Raw genomic sequence first — 21,405 nt, forward strand, 5'->3', positions numbered from 1 at the left:
AAATTATCATAAAACCCCTAAAGGGGAGGTATTATTTTCCCCATTTTATGCATCAAAACAAATAAAACACAAAGGCTTGGAAATGCCAAGTCGCTTGACCAATGTAATATATCTTTTCAGTGGCAGATTTGAAATTCGGTTCTAGGTTTTGTCTAATACAAAGGCCCAAGCTCTTAAACATTATACATTTTAGCTTTCTAAAAAAACTTTTTTTCTACACTGAGATACAATTACTATGAGTCATCACTTTTATGACTTCCAGATATAATTTGATTGCTGTTCCAATTTACATGTCTTTTGCTCCTTAACTTGCTTCAGATTTCTCAGTTTTACAAGAAGTAATGGCTACCAGCCAGGAAGCCACTTGTAGGTATATAGAATGCATTAAAATGCAAGCATGAAGTGCTGAAAGCAAGATGAGTAAAGCGCTGGTGTTGTGGTTGACCTTCTCTCCATTGTGTCTTGTTATTTGAAAATCCGTGCATTTATACATCTGGGGGTCTGTAAATACTTTCCAAAATTCTTTACAGAGGCTCCATATTGATCTGCAAGAAAACAGAAGTCCATCATAGTAGATGGGATGGTAACAGTGAATAATCACTATCAAGATTTAGAGAACTTTGTATATTAATATTTTAGATGATTGATAGTTGTAGGTAGAGCTAAGTCATAAAGCTCTAGAAAACAATGGGCCAACACTACTAGATAATAATTGAATACAGGCTAGACAAGTCAAATATTCACATGTCTTGGAGGTTAGGAGTAGGCAGGATGAGGACCGAGGCAGTAGATTGCATTTATTTAGACTTAAATCTTTTCATGGGGATCATGACACATTTGTTTCAGTTTCTTGCTTCTGTTTGAACCCTCCAGTGTCTTGTAGGCATTCAAAGTGTTTGGTTTGAATATTTGATTGATAAAAGGTACACTTACAGAAGACTGTTGACTAATAATGACTGATTATTTTTTAATTTCTTAAAAATTTTCAGCATTTGGTTTATCTGTTTAGGAGGTTAACTTTTTTCATTGAATTATGTGGCAATTTATTCTGTTTGTATCAAATTCAAGTTTTATCAGTGAAAATTCTATCGAAAGCCCCAAATGCCAAGCACAAGAGATCACCAGAATTGCATAGGATGCTACTTCCTTTAATACAAAAAAAGCAGTATATAGTGTACACATAATTTAGACATCCCTTGGGGTTATATTCACGATAAATGTGGAGTTATGGTTTCCTCTAGCCCTGAAGACAGTCTAGAGTAGAATATTTGTTAATGTTTGACCTTAGTAGGGCACAGTTTTTCTCATAGTTTATAGCTCATATTTCAACCTCTGATGTCCATAAACAAAAAAGCATATAGATATTCTTTCCATCAATATTATTAAGTTGCAGGTATAAGGGATGTAAAAAATAATTTTTAAAAGACTATTTTTAGAGCAGTTTTAAGTTCACAGCAAAATTAAGAGGAAGGTATAGAGATTTCCCATATACACCCTGCCCCTACACATTCGTAGCCCCCCCCCATAATCAACATCCCCACCAGAGTGGTGCATTTGTAACAATTAATGGACCTACATTGACACATCATTATTACCCAAAGTTCATAGCTTATACTAGGGTTCACTCTTGGTGTTGTACATTCTAGGGGTTTGGACAAATGTATGATGATATGTATTGAATGATTGAACATCATTGAATTATACAGATTATTCTTGCTGCCCTAAAACTCCTCTGTGCTCTGCCTGTTCATTCTTTTCCACACCCCCAACTCCTGACAACCACTGATCTTTTTACTGTCTTCATAGTTTTGCCTTTTCCAGAATGTCATGTAGTTAGAATCGTACAGTATGTAGGCTTTCAGATCGGCCTTTTTCACTTAGTAATATGTATTTAAGTTTCCTCTGTATCTTTTCATGGCTTGATAGCTCATTCGTGTTTAGAAATAAACAATATTCTAGACAAGCCTGCATGACATAGGGAGATTCCATCTCTACAAAACATTTAAACGATTAGCCAGGTGTGTTCCATACTACTCAGCTACTCAGGAGGCTGAGGTGGGAGGATTGTTTGAGCCTGGGAGGTTCCAGACAAGTATATGCACTTCCTTTAGGGTCCTGAACTACTCTGCATATTGTGCAGAAGCTGAGTACTGCCACATGTACTCAAGTAGTTTTCAAGCCAAACTGTTTTTGAAAAGTGAGGCATAGAAACCTATTTCTCTACAAGCATCCCTGAGAGTAAATTTCTTTTCTTTTCCCTTTTTTTTTTTTTTTTTTTGAGATGGGGTCTCTCTCTGTCACTCAGGCTGGAGCACAGTGGTGCAATCATAGCTCACTGCAGCCTCAAAATCCTGGGCTCAAGCGATTCTCCCACCTCAGCCTCCCAAGCAACTGGGACTGTAGCTGCACACCCCCATACCTGGCTAATTTTTTTTTTTTTTGTAGAGACAGGGTCTTGCTATGTTTCTCAGGCTGGTCATGAACTCCTGGCCTCAAGTGATCCTCCCACCTCAGCCTTCTAAAGTGCTGGGATTACAGGCATGAACTATCATACCTGGCAAATTTATTTTCTAAAAAAAAAGGGGAGGGGTTCATTTATTTATTGGGATTTCTTTTTTTATTTATTTATGTGAAGCATTCTTTCCAATGTAAGATTTTCCTTCCAAACTATGGGTTGGGCTATAGAGCCATCAATCTTAAATCCATCTTTAATTAACAAATTACAAAAATGTTGACTAATTATTTAGACTGATTCAGTCAAATGAAGATGAATGCTCAAATATAACTTGTAGATACAAAAAGGTTCTAAAGATATTTGCCATGAATTTCAGACACTAGAGAATTCACTGGCAAGATAATTGGTTATTAAGACTTCAGGAGTCTCCAAATCACATGTGTTTAGAGAGACCCCCATCAGTGTATATGCACAAGGGGGAGTGGTGCTTTATTCTGGGGTGATCCGGGACAGCTTTCTAGAAGGATGGGGTTTGAACAGATGGATGGAATATAAGTTGTTGGTTAGGAAGGGGTGGTCAAACCAGAATATGGCAGAATAAGGCAAACAGCAATCAGACCAGGCTGTCTGTGATGAGAGTTAAAGTCCTTATAATGTGTAAGCCAGAGAAGAGAGGCTAAGGAGAGTTGTCTTAGAGGCAATAGACTTATCCACAGCCATTCTGTAGGAAACAAATAATAATTCATGGTCGTGACAGAAAAATAGACTTCCACAGGTTGGGAAATAGAAGAGATTCCTGAAGCAACGAGAGGTAGGCCTAGATGACCTGAAAACTTTCTTTAATTTTCAAATCCTGTAAAGGAGATAGGATGTACATTTCAATATCAATTATGCTTGTTATATTGAAAGCAAGATGAGTGTAAAAAACACCTTTCCAGAGCTGGTTGAAAGGAATAAGTCTGGGCGGGGGAAGTAGCAGTATTTTTTTAAAGTAGACAGTATCTTACCTTGGTATTCTCAGCACATAGGACAGTGCCTGATATGAAAAGGACATTAATCAAATGTCTGTGTAGTAAGTCTTTTACGTTGTGAAGAAGAAACATCCTTTTAGTTTTTCTTTATGATTCCCTGGTGACTTTAGATAATCACTTAGCTTCCTTTTATCTATCTATCCACCCATTATCTTTAAAAACATTTTTTTAGCCCTCAGAGTAGAGTTACACTTCCCTTTTGGTTTACCTTATTGTCTTCCCCTTTATTCTCTCTATCCCTCACATTCTCATTCTCACAGGGACCTACTCTAATGGGCTCAACATATGTCTTTAGACACAGTCCTATTTCTAAAATTTAGAGTTACGTGTTTCAATTTGCATAAATAGAATGAAGCCATACATCTCATATTGTTTTTTGTCATAACACTGTTTGCATCTAGTTTATACAGTTCTTTGTGTTCTTTAGTACGCTAATTTCTAGTTGCAATGTAAATTTGGAAAGTTGTATTACATAGATGATGTTCTACTTCTATCCTTTCTAACTTGTCACTGCCTCCCCCCATTTCTTTTTTTTCTTTTTTTTTTTATTATTATACTTTAGGTTTTAGGGTACATGTGCACAATGTGCAGGTTTGTTACATATGTATCCATGTGCCATGTTGTTTTGCTGCACCCATTAACTCGTCATTTAGCATTAGATATATCTCCTAATGCTGTCCCTCCCCCTCCCCCCACCCCACAACAGTCCCCAGAGTGTGATGTTCCCCTTCCTGTGTCCATGAGTTCTCATTGTTCAATTCCCACCTAAGAGTGAGAACATGCGGTGTTTGGTTTTTTGTCCTTGCGATAGTTTACTGAGAATGATGTTTTCCAGTTTCATCCATGTCCCTACAAAGGATATGAACTCATCATTTTTTATGGCTGCATAGTATTCCATGGTGTATATGTGCCACATTTTCTTAATCCAGTCTATCGTTGTTGGACATTTGGGTTGGTTCCAACTCTTTGCTATTGTGAATAGTGCCGCAATAAACATACGTGTGCATGTGTCTTTATAGCAGCATGATTTATAGTCCTTTGGGTATATACCCAGTAATGGGATGGCTGGGTCAAATGGTATTTCTAGTTCTAGATCCCTGAGGAATCGCCACACTGACTTCCACAATGGTTGAACTAGTTTACAGTCCCACCAAGAGTGTAAAAGTGTTCCTATTTCTCCACATCCTCTCCAGCACCTGTTGTTTCCTGACTTTTTAATGATGGCCATTCTAACTGGTGTGAGATGGTATCTCATTGTGGTATTGATTTGCATTTCTCTGATGGCCAGTGATGACGAGAATTTTGTTGATCTTTTCAAAAAAACCAGCTCCTGGATTCATTAATTTTTGGAAGGGTTTTTTTGTGTCTCTATTTCCTTCAGTTCTGCTCTGATTTTAGTTATTTCTTGCCTTCTGCTAGCTTTTGAATGTGTTTGCTCTTGCTTTTCTAGTTCTTTTAATTGTGATGTTAGGGTGTCAATTTTGGATCTTTCCTGCTTTCTCTTGTGGGCATTTAGTGCTGTAAATTTCCCTCTACACACTGCTTTGAATGTGTCCCAGAGATTCTGGTATGTTGTGTCTTTGTTCTCGTTGGTTTCAAAGAACATCTTTATTTCTGCCTCATTTCATTATGTACCCAATAGTCATTCAGGAGCAGGTTGTTCAGTTTCCATGTAGTTGAGCGGTTTTGAGTGAATTTCTTAATCCTGAGTTCTAGTTTGATTGCACTGTGGTCTGAGAGACAGTTTGCTATAATTTCTGTTCTTTTACATTTGCTGAGGAGAGCTTTACTTCCAACTATGTGGTCAATTTTGGAATAGGTGTGGTGTGATGCTGAAAAAAATGTATATTCTGTTGATTTGGGGTGGAGAGTTCTGTAGATGTCTATTAGGTCCACTTTGTGCAGAGCTGAGTTCAATTCCTGGATATCCTTGTTAACTTTCTGTCTCGTTGATCTGTCTAATGCTGACAGTGGGGTATTAAAATCTCCCATTATTATTGTGTGGAAGTTTAAGTCCCTTTGTAGGTCACTCAGGACTTGCTTTATGAATCTGGGTGCTCCTGTGTTGGGTGCATATATATTTAGGATAGTTAGCTCTTCTTGGCTCTTCTTGTTGAATTGATCCCTTTACCATTATGTAATGGCCTTCTTTGTCTCTTTTGATCTTTGTTGGTTTAAAGTCTATTTTATAAGAGACCAGGATTGCAACCCCTGCCTTTTTTTGTTTTCCATTTGCTTGATAGATCTTCCTTCATCCCTTTATTTTGAGTCTATGTGTGTCTCTGCACGTGAGATGGGTTTCCTGAATACAGCACACTGATGGGTCCTGACTCCTTATCCAGTTTGCCAGTCTGTGTCTTTTAATTGGAGCATTTAGCCCATTTACATTTAAAGTTAATATTGTTATGTGTGAATCTGATCCTGTCATTATCATGTTAGTTGGTTATTTTGCTCGGTAGTTGATGCAGTTTCTTCCTAGCCTCGATGGTCTTTACAATTTGGCATGTTTTTGCAGGGGCTGGTACTGGTTGTTCCTTTCCATGTTTAGTGCTTCCTTCAGGAGCTCTTTTAGGGCAGGCCTGGTGGTGACAAAATCACTCAGCGTTTGCTTGTCTGTAAAGTATTTTATTTCTCCTTCACTTATGAAGCTTAGTTTGGCTGGATAGGAAATTCTGGGTTGAAAATTCTTTTCTTTAAGAATGTTGAATATCGGCCCCCACTCTCTTCTGGCTTGTAGAGTTTCTGCCGAGAGATCAGCTGTTAGTCTGATGGGCTTCCCTTTGTGGGTAACCCGACCTTTCTCTCTGGCTGCCCTTAACATTTTTTCCTTCATTTCAACTTTGGTGAATCTGAGAATTACGTGTCTTGGAGTTGCTCTTCTCCAGGAGTATCTTTGTGGCGTTCTCTGTATTTCCTGAATTTGAATGTTGGCCTGCTTTGCTAGATTGGGGAAGTTCTCTTGGATAATATCTTGCAGAGTGTTTTCCAACTTGGTTCCATTCTCCCCATTATTTTCAGGTACACCAATCAGACGTAGGTTTGGTCTTTTCACATAGTCCCAAATTTCTTGGAGGCTTTGTTCATTTCTTTTTATTCTTTTTTCTCTAAACTTCCCTTCTCACTTCATTTCATTCATTTCATCTTCCATCAGCGATACCCTTTCTTCCAGTTGATCGCATCGGCTACTGAGGCTTCTGCAATCTTCACATAGTTCTCGATACTTGGCTTTCAGCTCCATCAGCTCCTTTACACCCTTCTCTCCATTGGTTATTCTACTTATCCATTCGTCTAATTTTTTTTCAAAGTTTTTAATTTCTTTGCTATTGTTTTGAATTTCCTCCTGTAGCTCAGAGTAGTTTGATCGTCTGAAGCCTTATTCTCTCAACTCGTCAAAGTCATCCTCCATCCAGCTTTGTTCCGTTGCTGGTGAGGAACTGCGTTCCTTTGGAGGAGGAGAGGTGCTCTGCTTTTTAGAGTTTCCAGTTTTTCTGCTCTGTTTCTTCCCCATCTTTGTGGTTTTATCTACTTTTGGTCTTTGATGATGGTGATGTACAGATGGGTTTTTGATGTGGACGTCCTTTCTGTTTGTTAGTTTTCCTTCTACCAGACAGGACCCTCAGCTGCAGGTCTGTTGGAGTTTACTAGAGGTCCATTCCAGACCCTGTTTGGCTGGGTGTCAGCAGCGGTGGCTGCAGAACAGTGGATTTTCGTGAGACCACAGATTCAGCTGTCTGATAGTTCCTCTGGAAGTTTTGTCTCAGAGGAGTACTCGGCCGAGTGAGGTATCAGTCTGTCCCTACTGGGGGGTGCCTCCCAGTTAGGCTTCTCAGGGGTGAGGGACCCACTTTAGGAGGCAGTCTGTCCGTTCTCAGATCTCCAGCTGCGTGCTGGGAGAACCACTACTCTCTTCAAAGCTGTCAGTCAGACAGGGACATTTAAGTCTGCAGAGATTCCTGCTGAATTTTTGTTTGTCTGTGCCCTGCCCCCAGAGGTGGAGCCTACAGAGGCAGGCAGGCCTCCTTGAGCTGTGTTGGGCTCCACCCAGTTCGAGCTTCCTTGTTGCTTTGTTTACCTAAGCAAGCCTGGGCAATGGCGGGCGCCCCTCCCCCAGCCTCACTGCGGCCTTGCAGTTTGATCTGAGACTGCTGTGCTAGCAATCAGGGAGACTCTGTGGGCGTAGGACTCTCTGAGTCAGGTTCGGGACACAATCTCCTAGTGTGGCGTTTTCCAGGCCCGTTGGAAAAGCGCAGTATTAGGGTGGGACTGATCCGATTTTCCAGGTGCCGTCTGTTACCCCTTTCTTTGACTAGGAAAGGGAACTCCCCATCCCCTTGTGCTTCCCGAGTGAGGCAATGCCTCGCCCTGCTTTGGCTCATGCACAGTGCACTTCACCGACTGTCCTGCACCCACTGTTTGGCACTCCCTAGTGAGATGAAAGTGGTACCTCAAACAGAAAAGCAGAAATCACCCGTCTTCTGTGTTGCTCAGGCTGGGAGCTGTATACTGGAGCTGTTCCTATTCGGCCATCTTGGCTCCACCCCTCCCCCCATTTCTTTATTCCTTCCTAATCTCTGATCTTATAGAGCACTCATTCTTTCTTCTGCTGTACTCCTTCTGCCATTCAGCCCTCCTGCCAAGTTCTTCACTTCAGCTATTACATTTTTCATGCCCAATTGCTGACATTGATTCTTCTTCATAAACAGTTTTCTGTTTTACCTATCTAATGTATTTCCTCATATCTTAAGATATGCTTTTTAACATATTAAATTTTTGTTCTGTCCAGTGCATTAATTCTGCTGTTTGTGTATTTCAGTGTTGCTTGTGGTCAACAGATGTTGTTTATCCCTGTGAGTTAATGTTTCATTGGGATATCAGTAACTTTGGTATGATGGGGATATGAAAGCCAGTGCTCTAACTTACCCCTTGTGGGTGAGTTGGGGAGAGTACCCCTAAGTGCAGTTGACTTCTTTTGCTACAGTTAGGATTCAACCATTCCCATTTGTCCCCCAACACCCCCCCTCCACCACACACACAAAAGAGTATACCACTTGGACGACCTCCCAGTGATTAGATTCTGGACCTTGCTTTTATCTATGACCTATTTCTCTGGGTGGCATTCTACCCATCTCACGTGGTGGAGAGTTGGTGTGGACACATGAAGAAACAAATCAGGTTGCCTACCTCTCTAATATCAACTATCCATCTGATTAGATTTCCATGGGATCTTGTTTTTTCTCTCTTACTGGTACTGGACTGAGGGTACTATTTTCTATCCAAAAAAGGTAGAAAGTGAGCAATGACCAGGGAGGTAAGGAGAGAAAGCATCACACCTAAAAAATTCTCTCCTGGCATATCTCCTGTCTATGGCATCCAACCTTATTGTATGTAGACAGCCATGTGCCCTGAGACTCAACCACCTTTTGTCTCCCCCAGAAAAGTTCTGTGATCTATAAAACCTTACTTTTCACTTTACAGAAAGAACCAGCGATATAATTTGTGAGGCCCAGTGCAAAATAAAATTATGGAAGCTTTTCTTAAAATATTATTGAGAATTTCAGTATAGGGACAGCATGGGCCCCTTTTAAACATAAGGCTCTGCATGATTGCACAGGTCAGTTGACCATGAAGCCAGTCCTATATACAGTGTTAGGATTTCTGGAAAGACCTAGCAGCCTTTGCTTGATATACATTTTCCTTAGCCACTTTATTAGCCTCTTCTCACTTGAATTTGCAGGCTTTCTAAAACAAACCAAACCAAAAGAAAAAAAAAACATGCAGATTAGATTAGAGAAAAGGGAATTATAATGACCAAATGTTTATAGTTCTATATTCTGTGTCTTCCCTTACTCCAAAACAGAATATGTTCTGGGAGCAATGCAATATCTAGAAGTTGGCTATAATGCTGTACTTGGTTGCATCTACATGGAGAAAAACAGGTTTAAACCTCTGTGATGTCATTCACTACATAATGAATGACATACCTTGGGTACATTACATCCCTGTGAGCCCCACTTTCCTCACCTGTAATATAGACCCTTGAAAATTCAATTAGAAAATGTTTGTGACAAAAGACAAGAAGTAACCCAAATCAGAGCTAAACTGAAAGAAATGAAGACATGAAAAAACATTCAAAAGATCAATGAATCCAGAAGTTGGTTTCTTGAAAAACTCAATAAGGTAGATTGGCTGCTAGCTAGAGTAACAAAGGAGAAAAGAGAGAAGATCCAAATAAACATCATTAGAAATAATGAAGGGAATGTTACCACTGATCCCATAGAACTAAAAATAACCAGGCCGGATGCGGTAGCTCATGCTTGTAATCCCAGCACTTTGGGAGGCCGAGGCAGGCGGATCACGAGGTCAGGAGATCGAGACCATGGTGAAACCCCGTCTCTACTAAAAAATACAAAAAAAATTAGCCGGGCGTGGTCGTGGGCACCTGTAGTCCCAGCTACTTGGGCTGAACCGGAGGGAGTTGCATGACCGAGATTGCCTCCCACCTGGCTGACAGAGAGAGATCCTCAAAAAAAGAAATAAAAATAACCATCAGAAACTACAACGAACACCTCTATACAGACCTAAAAGAGATGGATAAATTCCTAGACACATATCCCTCCCAAGACTAAATCATGAAGAAATTGATTCTCGGCCAGACGTGGTGGCTCATGCCTGTAATCCCAGCACTTTGGGAGGCCGAGGCGGGTGGATCACGAGGTCAGGAGATAGAGACCACGGTGAAACCCCGTCTCTACTAAAAAATACAAAAAATTAGCCAGGTGCAGTGGCGGGCGCCTGTAGTCCCAGCTACTCCGGAGGCTGAGGCAGGAGAATGGCGTGAACCCAGGAGGCGGAGCTTGCAGTGAGCCAAGATCGCACCACTGCACTCCAGCCTGGGTGACAGAGCGAGACTCTGTCTCAAAAAAAAAAAAAAAAAAGAAAAGAAAAAGAAATTGATTCTCAGGACAGACCAACAACAAGCTCCAAAAATTGAACAAATAATAAATAGCCTATCAAAAAAAAAAGCCTAAGACCAGATGGATTCATAGCCAAATTCCACCAGAGGTACAAAGAAGATCTGGAACCATTCCTACAAAAACTATTCCCAAAAATTGGGGAGGAGTCCCCAATTTTCATTCTATGAGTCCCCAACTCATTCTATGAGGCCAAAACCTGGCAGAGACACAACAAAAAATGAAAACCAGGCCAATATCCTTGATGAATATTGATACAGAAGTCCCCATCAAAACACTTACAAAACCAAATTGAACAGCCCATCAAAAAGCTGCTCCACCACAATCAAGTAGGCTTCATCCCTGGGATGCAAGGTTGGTTCAACATATGCAAATCAATAAATGTGATTCATCACATAAACAGAACTAAAGACAAAAACTACATGATTTTCTCAATAGATGTGGAAGAGGCTTTCAATAAAATTAAGCACTCCTTCATTTTAAAAATCTTCAATAAACTGGATATTGAAGGAACATACCTCCAAATAATAAGAGCCTTCTAAGCCATCTATGACAAACCCACAGCCAACATTATACTGAATGGGCAAATGCTGGAAGCCTTTCCTTTGAAAACTGGCATAGGACAAGGATGCCCTCTTTCACCACTCTTATTCAACATAGTATTGGAAATCCTAGCCAGCGCAATCAGGCAAGAGAAAGAAATAAAGTGCATCCAAGTAGGAAGAGAGGAAGTCAAACTCTCTCTTTTTGCAGATGACATGTTTCTATATCTAGAAAACCCCATAGTCCCGGTCAAAAGCTTCTTCAGCTGATAGCTTCAGCAAAGTTTCAGGATACAAAATCAGTGTACAGAAATAATTAGCATTCCTATACACCAACAACAGCCATGCCAACAGCCAAATCAGAAAGGCAATCCCATTCACAGTTGCCGCGAAAAAATTTAAATTCCTAGGAATACAGCTAACCAGGGAGGTGAAAGATCTCTACAATGAGAATTAGAAAACACTGCCCAAAGAATTCGCAGAAGACACAAACAAATGGAAACACATTCCATACTCATGGATAGGGAGAATGAATATCATTAAAATGGCCATCCTGCACAAAGCAATTTACAGATTCAATGCTATTCTTATCAAAATACCAATGACATTGTTCACAGACCTAGAAAAACCTATTTTAAAATTCATATAAGATCAAAAAGAGGCCAAATAGCCAAGGCAATCCTAAACAAAAAGAACAAAGCTGGAGGCATTATGTTACCAAACTTCAAACTATACTACAGGGCTACAGTAACCAAAACAGCATGGTACTAGTACAAAAACAAGCACATAGACCAATGAAACAGAATAGGGAATCCAGAAATAAGGCTGCAAACCTATGACCACCTGATCTTCAAAAAAGCTGACAAAAACAAGTGATAAGGTAAAGACTGCCTATTCAATAAATGCTGGAATAATTGACTAGCCATATGCAGAAGATTAAAGGTGAACACTTCCTTACACCATATGCAAAAATCAACTCAAGATGGGTTGATTAAGGACTTAAATGTAAAACCCAAAACTATAAAAACCCTGGAAGACAACTTAGGCAATATCATCCTAGACATAGGAATAGGCAAAGAATTCATGACAAACACACCAAAAACAATTGCAACAAAGCAAAAATTGACAAGTGGGATCTCATTAAACTAAAGAGCTTCTGCACAGCAAAAGAAACTATGAACAGAGTAAACAGACAACCTACAGAATGGGAGAAAGTATTTATAAACAATGCATCTGACAAAGGTCTAATAGCCAGCATATATAAGGAACTTAAACAAATGTACAAGAGAAAAACAACTCCATTAAAAAGTGGACAAAGGACATGAACAGACACTTCTCAAAAGAAGACATACATGTAGCCCACAAACATGAAAAAAAAAAGCTCAATATCACGATTATTAGAGAAATACAAATAAAAACCACAATGAGATACCATCTCACACCAGTCTGAATGGCAAAGTCAAAAAATAACAGATGCTGGTGAAGTTGTAGAGCAAACGGAACACTTATACACTGTTGATGGGAGTGTGTAAATCACAGTATGGAGACTCCTTAAAGCTAAAAGCAGAACTACCATTCAACCCAGCAATCCCATTACTGGGCATATACCCAGAGGAATATAAATTATTCTACCATAAAGACACATGCATGTGAATGTTCATTGTAGCAGTATTCACAACAAGGAAGACATAAAATGATCCTAAATGCCCATCAATGACAGATTGAATAAAGAAAATGTGGTACATATACACCAAGGAATACTATGCAGCCATAAAAAAGAATGAGATCATGTATTTTGCATGAACATGGATGGAGCTGGAGGCTATTATCCTTAGCAAGCTAATGAAGGAACAGAAAACAAAATACTGCATGTTTTCACATATAAGTGAGAGTCAAATCATGAGCACTTATGAACACAAAGAAGAAAACAACCGACACTGGGGTCTTCTTGAGGGTGGAGGATTGGGGAAGGAAGAGGAGCAGAAAAGATAACTGTTGGGGACTGGGCTTAATACCTGGGTGATGAAATAATCTGTACAACAAACCCTGTGACAGGAGTTTACCTATGTAACAAACCTTCACTGTATCCCTGAACATAAAAGTTAAAAGAAAATGTTTGTGAAAGCATCCACATTTTAGTAGTGACTCCAAAAATATTGTTTTGTTTCCTTTCCCATCCATAGTGTAAACTTCCAAATAGTTTTTATCTGTGGTTTTTCAACAATCTAATTTCTTGTTCATGGAAAAGAAATTCAATTTTATATGTCCTTAAATAGTAAGCAGCGTATTACATTTTGGACTTTTGTTTGGGTGTGGATATGAGGCACAGAATAGGAAATGTTCCTTTCAAAGAAGATTTAACATAGAAATAAGGCATCAAGCTGAGGATTCATTAGTGAAGCTCCTATAAATAATCTGGTAACACAGAGAAAGCAGGTGTTCTCTGCTACCCACAGCTAAATTCAACAGCAGGAAGCTGGTATATATGGCTTGTTAATCTACTAAGTAAGTTCTTTCTAAGTAAACTTTGAAAATGTCTCTATCATTTCTTACTGGAATACATTCAGAACAAGAAATACAGCAACTTTCATAGCTCTTAATAAATGTGATACTTTATTCAGGACGTGTTGAAATAAATGAATTAAAGGATTTTTAAATACGACCTTTGACTATGGGTAATTGTTTTGAATTATACTTTCTTTACCGAATATGAACATTCTTCTTTCTTTTGCATATATAAGAGACAATGAAATAGCAGACATGGATGATTATAAACCATCCTTTGGTTTAAAACCTTAAATACTCTTAAATTGTATTATAAATCAACTTGATGCCCCAAAGCTTGAATTCAACCTTTGAAACTCAGAATTTGTTGTAGGACGTATTAAAATACTATGCAAACAAATACTTGCTAATTATTTTTTTTGAGAAGGCATAATCACTCCTTCTCTTACACATCAGAAATAATGTTCATATAATAGAACTCCCTTCAGGAACCAATCTGTACTTCTATAGCTTCAACCCTTGGTTAAGTTCAGGCCCTTTGTAGTTCGTGCCATGGGGGAATGTATGCATTAGTGCTTCTCAACTCTGGCTGCACACTGGAGTCACCTGGGGGATGTTGAAAAAAATGCTGATGTCTGCATCTCATTCCTAGAGATTCTATGTAGGTTTTGGTGGGCATCCGGCTTAAAAAAAAATGTCAATCTTAAAATGTTGGAGTTTCTGTTAAAAAAGAAATCTAGATTTCCTGTTTCTTTAAAAAAAACCTGGAAGATTTGGCATTATCAGACTCATCTCCCCACATAGACATAGTGACTCCTGGCTGGAGCCCAGTAATACCTGTTTCTTTTAGAAAAGGTATATGCACATCAGTCTGCCACAGTCCTTAGTTTGCCACTATTCCTCATGACCTACCCCCCCTTACCCTTCCTTCACTCATTCACATTATGTGCCTGGCTGCTGTAAACATTTGGATTTGAGACCAGATGGGCAATGAAATATCATCCAAGCAAAGTATAGCTTAAACTGATTTGCATTTTAGGAGATTACCTTGGAAACAATGTGAATGACAGTAATGGGAGGGAGATTAGAAGACAGAAAATCACTTAAGAAACTATTGTGATATGAATGGGAGTGACTTTAGGAAGGGCATGATCTCTTTCGAGAAGGAGGTTATTAATCTCCATCTTTAAAGCTTAAAGGAAACTTATAGCCTTGTTATTCAAGGTGTGACTCCCAGAGAGCAACAGCAGCAGCAGAGAGTTGTTAGAGATTTAGAATCTCAAATCCACCCATCACACTTATTGAATGAGACTGTGTTTTAACAAATTCCTCAAGAGGATTTGTATTCATGCTAAAATTTAAGAGGCACCAACTTAGACATTTTGCCCATGTGTTTCATGTATGTACATGTCCCTCTTAATTTTTATAGATGACTTCTTATATTGTTGTCTTAGGACATATATTGTTTATGAAGTTCTTGATTAATAATAATTTTAAAGTTCTGGGAGAGAAGCAAAACTGAAAATTGTGTATAGAAATATCATCTTAAATGTTTTAATATAGCAGTATTCACGTATCTCAGCTTCAAGATTAAAACCATCTTCCACGGTTCATCATCTAATCTGATTTTCCAAGTCATTGAAAATATTTTCTAGTTGTTACTGAGTGATTCCATAAATTGGATTTGTGATCTTGGCCCCAAGTTCCTTCAAATAATATTATTTGGAGATCTTCAGAAAATACCAATGCTTAAGTCCCACAGAAACTATAGTCAAAGGAAAGAGTTCAGTTTAAAGTTAAAAAATATGTATAAATATAGGATAAGGAAGTAAAGCAGAATCTCCCACAAGCTTATTTAAGTAATTTAAATGCATAATTATCATCAGTAGAGCCAATGCAAGAAAGTGACTCTTTCAAAATATGTTTATTGTTTTATTTTTCTGATTACACGGTACCTTCTGATTTTAGAAAAAATAGAAATGACATAAAACTAAACAAAAGAAAATTAAAATCACACTATATGTGGGTATACATGGAAATAGGAAAGAAATATAAAACATTTACATATGAGTGTTCCAAAATTGTGTATTGTGTGTACGTATACACTATATATGTGTATGTATACACAAAAAATTGTATGTGTTGTTTTTAATGTAATTTTTTTCCAATTAATATTATATCATAAGCATTTCCTCATTTTGACACATATTTTAAATGTGTTTTCTAAGGATTACATGTTACCAAACCGTGTAGATATACATTATTTGAAGTGGCATCATATAGTGTCTTAGACTACTTAGCAGACAGTGCATGGGACACTCCCAGGCAGTATACAGCATGGCAGCCCTCAGGCAAGGGAATTGGAGTTAAATTTGAGCATCTCTGCTTACTTCTGATATAATCTTGGGCAAATTTCTTGTGTATTTGGGCCTAGGTTCCAGTCCCTTTTTGTGAAAGGGGTAAAAATTGTACCTAATTTACAGAGTTTGTTGTGAAGATTAAACATAGTTGTATATAACAGTTTTGTGTGTGTGTGTGTGTGTGTGTGTGGTTTTCTTTTCTTTTCTTTTTTTTTTTTTTTTTTTTGAGACTGAGTCTCACTGTGTCACCTAGGCTGGAGTCCAGTGGCACGATCATGGCTTATTCAGGCTCTGCCTCCTAGGTTCAAGCAATTCTCTTGCCTCAGCCGCTTGAGTAGCTGGGATTACAGGTATGTGCAACCATGTCCCGGCTAATTTTTTTAGTTTTTAGTAGAGACGGGGTTTCATCATGTTGGCCAGGCTGGTCTCGAACTCCTCACCTCAAGTGACCTGCCCTCCTCAGCCTCCCAAAGTGCAGGGATTACAGGCGTGAGTCACCACATCTGGCCATATATAACAGTTCTTAGCACAATGCCTCACACAACAGAAAGACAACATAATATGGGCTTCAAGAAAATAATGGTAAAGTAAATATTACATAAAATTTATCATTAGTGACATTTAGTAAATTCACAGTATCGTGTAACTACCATGGCTACCTAGTTCAGAATATTTTCATAACTCCAAAAAGAAACACCATACTCATTAAGCAGTGAATCTTCATTCCTCTCTCCCCTCAGCCCCTGACAACCACTAATCTGCTTTCTGTGTCCATGTATTTACCTGTTCTGGAAATACCATTAAATAAAATAATATTTAATGGCTTTTTGTGTCTGAATTCTTTCACTCTGCATGTTTTTCAGGTATATCTACGTTGCAGCATGTATTAAAACTTCCTTTTTATGGCTGAATAATATTCCATCATATGGATATACCACCTTTCATTTATCCATTCCTCAGTTGATAGGCATTTGGGTTGTTTTCACCTTTTTCTAGTGTTAATAGTGCTGCTATGAACATTCATGTATATGTTTTTTTTTTTAATACCTCTTTTCAATTCTTTTGGGTAATACCTAGGAGTAGAATTACTAGACCATGTGGTATACTTGTGAGAAATTACTATGCTATTTTTCCATAGCAGCTGCTCTGTTTTATATTTCTACCAGAAAGGTAGAAGATTCCAATTTCTCTACATCCTCTTCAGCACTTATTATTTTTCATTTTGTTTGATTTTTATAGTCGTCGTAGTCTGCATCAAGTGCTAGTTCATTGTGATTCTTACTTGCATTTCCCTAATAACTAATGATGTTGCAGATCTTTTCATGTACTGGCTGGCCATTTGTGTATCTTCCTTCAAAAAATGTCTATTCAAGCCTTTTGACCAAAATGTTCTTTGATAAGTAAAAGTTTTAATTTTGATAAAGTTTAATTTATCTATCTTAAATTTTTTGCTATGTTTTTGGTGTCGTATCTAAGAAACCATCATCAAATCCAAAATTATGAAAATTTATCCCTTATGTTTTCTTCTAAGAATTTGATGGCTTTAGTGTATATATTTAGATCTTTGTTCCATTTTGAGTTAATTTTTGTGTATGGTGTGAGGTAAGGGTCTAACTTCATTAATTTGCATGTGGATATTCAATTGTCCCTGCACAATTTGTTGGAAAAAAATATTCTTTCTCTGTTGAAGGACTTTGGCACACTCACTGAAAGATGTGTGGGTTTATTTCTGGACTCTTCTATTCTGTAAATCTGTATGTCTATCTTCATGCCAGTTTGCCACACTGCTTTGATTACTGTAGTAAGTTTTAAAATCTGGAAGTATAAGTTCTCTAATTTTCTTCTTATTTATCAAGATTGTTTTGGCTATTCAGGGTCCTTTCCAATTCCACATTAATGTTAGGATCAGCATTTCCATTTCTTCAAAAAAGGCCAGTGAGATTCTGATAGGGATTGCATTGTATCCCTAGAATACTTTGGGGAGTATTGCCATCTTAACAACATTAAGTTCTCCAATTCATGATCATGCGATATCTTGCCATTTATTTAGGTTTTTCATTTTTTTAACAATGTTTTGTAATTTTCCTTGTATAAGTTTTCCATCTCCTTGATTAAATTTATTCCTAGGTATTTTACTTTTTTTGATGCTACCGTGAATGAAATCATTTTCTTAATTTCCTTTTCAGGTTGTTCAATGCTATTCTATAGAAACACAAGTGATTTTTTTTTTAGTGTTGATTTTATACTCTCCAACTCTACTGATTTAATTTATTTGCTTTAATTTTTAAAAATTATTCCTTAGGGTTTTCTGCATGTAAGATCATATCATCTGCAAGTTTCTCTTTCTATATTCTTTGTTCATTTGCGTTTTGCTCATCTGTCTAGTTGTAAAAAGCTGCTATTTCAGTGTATTCTAGACCAGAGCTTCTCAAACTATAGTGTACTCATGAATTACCCATATATTTTAAAAGGCAGATTCTGATTCATCAGCTTTAGAGTGGGGCCTTAGTATCTACATTACTAACAAGCTCCAGGGTAATGATGCTGCTGGTCTCAGGGCTCCCTTTTTGATAACAAAGGTTATGAGGGAAATAATTGCACAATGAAAGAGAGTATAAGTGATTAGAGTCAGAATACTGGGTCATTGTTAAAACTCAGAAGATATAAGTCGAAATAAATCTTTGAGTCTCTTAAGGTGTGGACATGTTTGCCCAAGCTTACAACTTAATTTTGTTGTTGTTTGTATTTAGTCCTAGATACATTACTCAGGTAATTGAAGATCAAAAGACAAGTATTTAAATGTTCTGATTGTTTATTTTCAAAAATAGGAATATTTCTTCAGAAGTAGCACTTATATTTAGTAAAAAATGAGCTACTTACACGTCTTGTGGGTAAAGAGGTATGTAGCAATATCCAGTTTGTATAATCATAGTGTCCAGGATATCCACATATTTTCCAAGTGTTTCACGGGCATTGTTGAACAATTTTCTTCTCATTGCTGCACTTATTAACCAGTATAAAAAAGCAGACTCTTCTGCTATTTGAACTTTCATTACCTCCCCAAATTCCTTCACCAAAGGTATGTGAAAAAATTGTAAAATCACTATAAAATATATTGCTTCAGTAAATCAGCTCACATATCTGATGATTACAAAGAAAATCAATAAAATGAAAGAGAGTCTGTTTTATAATGTTTCATCTAATTTAAAAAATAAAGTGGGGTCTGAATCTGAAATGTCTCAAGGCAGAAATTGAGTTCTCCAAAGAGTAAGACACCTGCATCAGAGCATTTCAATTCCTCTGTCTTCATTTAGTGAATAATTTGTTTTACTTGTCTGATTCTTTAATGAACTTTCCAATTAAAAGCAGATGTCATTTTTCACAGAACATAAATTAGAAATCATTTTATTACTAACAGGCAAAATATATACAAATAGTATTGAATTTGCCAGCAAGCATTGGGAATGTCCACACAATGATGGGATTTTCATATTGGTAACCCTATTCTAGCCTTAATTTGCAGCTCAATTTAAATCTTAGTGAACCCTATGTTTTAATTTCCAAGGGAAAGTTGAATTTAGAAAGTCCCTCCGAAATATTTATGCCCATCTAAGAAAGGGCTGAGTTAAGAAAGCAAATAAAGAACGTTGTGCTCTATGTTCTGTGATCATGAGGTTTAAAACTACCTGCTGTCATTTTGCTTACAGAATCTTTACCAGCTCGTTAAGTTTAAATGCTTAGAAAAGTATTTTTAGTTTTGACTTTTACAAAAATTCCTCATATATCTTTTTTTTTTTTTCCTGGCATTTGTCAGCCCTTAAATAAAATATCCCGGAAAGCATGGATTTTTACAGTTAATACTATTATATTGCATGGTATTTTGCTATCATGATAATAATAGTGAAATGTAATCTACTTTAAGTGAACACCTGAGAGTACCTCTTATACCTTAACATAGTCAATCTCTGAACCGCCTACAACCTTCCTATGCTAATTTAGCCATTTAGTGACTTATTTAGCCATTTAGTGACTTATTTAATGCCCTAGCCTTCGCTTTCCTTGACCTTCTTTACTCCAGCTAGCTTCAGCTTCCCACTCCTGTGGCCACCACACTTCGTTTTATGACATCACCCAAAACTGCTTTCATCACAATCTCCCTGCCTTCTCTCTTTTCCTGGCCTCTGTCCTTGTGCTACTCAGCGTGGACCACCAGGACTGTTGTGAGTAAACGCAATCAGCCGGTTTCTCTGTTTCTTCGTAATTCTGAAACAATTAGCATAATTATTCTGATTGGTTCTATTTAAAATGTAATTTATCTGTTACCAGTTAGCCTTACAAATCCCTTTATTTATCATCTGTTAATTCCCTGCTCCATTCCCCATAACAACTAGTCCAAAACCTTCGTGCTCTTTTAAAATTCTCAACCACTATGGAGCCAGGCTTTAACTAACCTCAAAGTCGCTTAGTCACACAGAGTGAAATTGCTTGCTCTTTTCTTCGGTGCCCAGACTTTTTGTCTCTTCCTTGCTTCTCTCTTTTACTTCTCTTTCCCCTCATTTCTGGGAGAAATGGATCCTATTCTAGATCTCACTGGTTCTATCTCCTATTCACTTTATATCTCTTTTCATTCTTAATATCTCATTTTTCTGTCACCCTTCACTCCCTACCCCATCTTCACTCCCCACCCCACCTCCACTCCTTTTTTGCCTAGATAACTCCCACAGCTTGTTTGAGGTCTCAGCTCAGATATTGCTTCCTATAGGAAACTCTTATTAATTCTCCAGACTTTCCCAGGAGATACTAACAGCCAATCAGATTTAAGAGCCTTTTTTAAAAAGTCTATATTTGAGGTTTATTGCGGATAAAACATAAATAGACCCTCCCTTCTATTAAGTTAGCCTATTTCATTTAGGGAAATCACCACAAAAGGTAAACATCACAACCTAATAATTTCCCCTGTAGCTGAATTAGATGTGTTGAGATCCTGAAAATATCTCCAATGGATTGTGTAGACAATGAAAAAGTAAGTCCTCTGAGGACATTAAGATAAACTGGGACCACCTGGTCAGTCCATGGCACAATCTGATTGTAGGCAAATTGTGTTAGATGCAAGTATTTTGGCCAGCTAGACTTTTATTAAATTTAATTTAAAATGGAAACACCAACCAGGCTGTTACTTAACTAGAAGAAAATGTGATTAATAGGAACAAGAAATCTAAGAAAAACAGGGACAAGACACTAAAGAAGAAAACGGTTCTTGGAATACACAAATCTTGGGAATATTTTCCCCAGAATGCCTGTGTAATTAAATTTTCATCTATGTTGAACCAAGGAAGAAAGAATAAATGCATTTGTGCTCCAATCACTATTTTGAAGATTTGTTTATGAGCACAGTGTGTTGTGATTTTATTTTCAAATTTTATTTTGCCACATAGCCATTTCCTTCAGTATTTATTAGCAACAAGCACCCTGCTTCATGCTGCTAAAGTGCTGCTTAGTGGGTCCACTCAGTGGCCAAACACTGAAGAGAATAAGGGAAAC

The 21,405-nt window shown here is 37.7% G+C and overlaps 1 protein-coding gene and 1 long non-coding RNA gene across 2 annotated transcripts in view; one reads left to right on the forward strand and one right to left on the reverse strand.

Annotated features, from left to right (window-relative positions):
* Positions 1-21,405, forward strand: part of CCDC141 (coiled-coil domain containing 141) — a 217,521-nt gene that overhangs the window by 103,708 nt on the left and 92,408 nt on the right. The gene's annotated exons all lie outside the window — the stretch shown is intronic.
* LOC131383792 (uncharacterized) lies at positions 143-19,948 on the reverse strand. The gene is made up of 3 exons (XR_009214075.1): positions 19,813-19,948; positions 18,745-19,005; positions 143-545 (listed from the first exon to the last, which is right to left on the reverse strand). It is a non-coding gene; the product is annotated as an uncharacterized LOC131383792 (long non-coding RNA).

This window comes from Hylobates moloch, unplaced genomic scaffold (genome assembly GCF_009828535.3).
Source record: "Hylobates moloch isolate HMO894 unplaced genomic scaffold, HMol_V3 SCAFFOLD_1, whole genome shotgun sequence".
In the NCBI taxonomy this organism is placed as follows: Eukaryota; Metazoa; Chordata; class Mammalia; order Primates; family Hylobatidae; genus Hylobates; species Hylobates moloch.